Source organism: Notamacropus eugenii, chromosome 2, assembly GCF_028372415.1.
Source record: "Notamacropus eugenii isolate mMacEug1 chromosome 2, mMacEug1.pri_v2, whole genome shotgun sequence".
Taxonomy (NCBI): Eukaryota; Metazoa; Chordata; class Mammalia; order Diprotodontia; family Macropodidae; genus Notamacropus; species Notamacropus eugenii.
The window spans coordinates 285,114,633-285,117,487 of record NC_092873.1 but is presented as its reverse complement, the minus strand read 5'-3'; positions in this window follow the sequence as shown (position 1 = coordinate 285,117,487).

Genomic DNA, 2,855 nt, shown 5'->3' with positions numbered 1-2,855 from the left:
GACTGCAAATATTACAAAGAAATAAGATAACAAATGAAACAGTGTTTGCATTTAAGGACTTTATGTCCCCTAGTTTATCTCAATAACCAGTGATGATTGGTAGGCCATAGTTTATGTGCATTTGCCATGAATAAAATGAGGCCAGTGATGACTGGAGCCATTATTATAAACTCTACTGAAGACAACTATATGACTGGATAAGACATTCTTACCAGTGACCCTTGATCCAAGAGCTTTGAGGCAACTTAATATAGATATTCTGGTATAACCCCTAGGAAATACTGTATATCATTGAATCCCTGGGTCAGATTTTTTTTTTTTATTTTGAGTGATGTATTTACCAATTGTAGGTTCTTTATCATCTTGCTCTGGAGCTTGTAGGTGCACTTAGATCACAGTTCTGCCTTTGAAGTCAGTTGGAGCTGTGTATATCAGTGGGGAATGAAGAAAGATCAGCATGACACTTTTAGCCATGCTCTAGCCAAGGCAGTTGCTTGAAGAATTTTATTCCTTTTCTGACCCCAGTCCCATACCTTCCCTATAACAATATGCTTCAATTGTCTAAAAAAAGTCTATAGACTCAGAAATTTACTGCCTCCTAAAATCTACCCTGCAGTTTCTTCTCCCATTTCTGCAGCTGGAAATGACTTTTCCTTCTTTAAACCTTATATACTACATTCTTTGCATCTCTCTTAGGTACCTGCCCTGTTTAATTTTTTATTATGATTCTTTATGTCCCCCATAAAATCCACCCTGATGTCTTATCATACTTTTGAGGTGATTCTGGGTTCCTGAAAGCTATTCTTGGAGAGGACAGGCTCCAAAAGATTATATCATGCTGAAGAGGTTTCAATTTGCCACTGGCAACAGAACATGTCTGCTCTCCAAGGCTCAGTCTAGGTAAGTACAGTTGGCTGCCCCTTGGTGATAAATTCTTCAGTCATGGCAACCCAGTTTTAAAAATCATATGCAATGGATCTTGGTTACATGAAGCCCCCTTTTGCTTCCTCAGTGATAGTGAGAGAGAAGCACAAAAGGGAGAACAGGATGAATAAAACCACACATATTTTAGACTATCTACAGATATTAACCAAGATACTTGTACATTCTAAATAGATAATTATCCAGCGACTGAAATATAGACAAAGAACTGGAGGAACTAAAGTATGTCAATCTTAAAATCTTCTCTGCAATGGAAGCCAGAAGACAAAAGGGAGTGGAAAGAAATAGAAAGTAGAAGCATTTTGTGATATGTGGTATAAGATGTTTGTTTATGCCCCACCTGTGTGTGTGTGTGTGTGTGTGTGTGTGTGTGTGTGTGTATGTGTGTGTGTGCCAAAATGCATCCCAATTTTCTCAGGACAAACACACCAACCCCACCTTTTGTGTCTAATAGAAAATCCTTCACCAAGTAGCTGATGGTCTTTGAATTGAAACAATGGGTTACTGAGATCTTTTTTTTTCCTGATTTTGGTTTATCTAGTTGGTCCCACTGATACATTTTTCTATATTTTAAACCATTTCTAATAACTCTTCATAGTGTATTTTGAGATCCAGAAGTGCTACTCTCTTTTCATTCCTACTTATTTTTATTATTCTTATTCACCTCCAGTGTATAAATAACTGTATCAGTAACACCCCACCATACACAGGGGGGCCTACTATCACAGGCTCTTAGATCTGCATTCATAAAAGGAAAGCAACTTTCAAGGGGTCAACAATCACTTTAATCAAGCACAGGTATCAATCCTTAACCAAGCACATATATCATTCACCTACTTCCAGGGAGTCAGGAATCAAAATTCAAAGAAAATACAGAGAAATTAAAGATCAAAGACATGACTTCCTCTGCTTGAATTCAATGGACAGTTGGACCCCAAATTTCTGACCATAGTTACCAGAGAGGAAAGCACAAGATCTGGGTTCTCTAAGCCGAGGTGGGGGGTGGGGGTGGGGAGAACTCCTTAGTGACTTCCCAGAGTCCTCCTCTGGCCAAACAAACACTTCCCGTCAGTAAGTCCCAAAGTAATCACCAGACCTGGCTTCCTCTGCTTGACCATAATTTGACATGTACAGCTATCTGACCATAGTTACCAGAGAGGGAAGTATGATGTCTGGGTTCCCAAAGCCAGGGGGCTTCTTAGAGGCTTCTCAGAGTCCTCATCTGGCACTCAAACTTTCTTGCAGAAATGAAGCCCCAAAATAAAACCTCAACTCAGAGTATTTATACCTTTTTCAGAACCAGAGGGCATCACAACCCTTTGACCCAGTGCCTCAATAGAAAAAACAAAAGTTACTTGGGACCTTCCTACAAAACAACTCCCCTAATCAAGCTTCCCACAAAGGGCAGGCCCATCAGTGGGTGGGAAAGATCTTTAATCACATTAAAATAATTCATAATACAAATATATACATTGTTTCTAGTTTTAAAAACTCTTGTTTCTGTACTTTACTCCTTGTAAAGACTCTTGATTGATAAAGGCAAGATTCAATCAGAGGCATTGGATCATACTAAAACAAAATCAGCGAAAGATCCCATTTTGATTGCCATTACAATATCATGGAGCCATTTATTTTGAGTTGCACTGGAATGTCCACAATGTCCCCTCACCAATGTCATTTTATGACTTCATAAAAAATCAACCCAAGAGAATTGTCTGAGGCACACAGAGGTAAACACATCTAATAAGGTCATAGGCAGAATCTAAACCTAAGTTTTCTAGACTCTAAACTCAGCACCCAACTACTACTATGTCATACTAACATTTTAAAAATTTAATTTAATTTATTTATATTCTAAGTTTCTAACTGTCTCCCTCCCTCCCCTGAACCAGAGAAGGTCACCATTTCATATG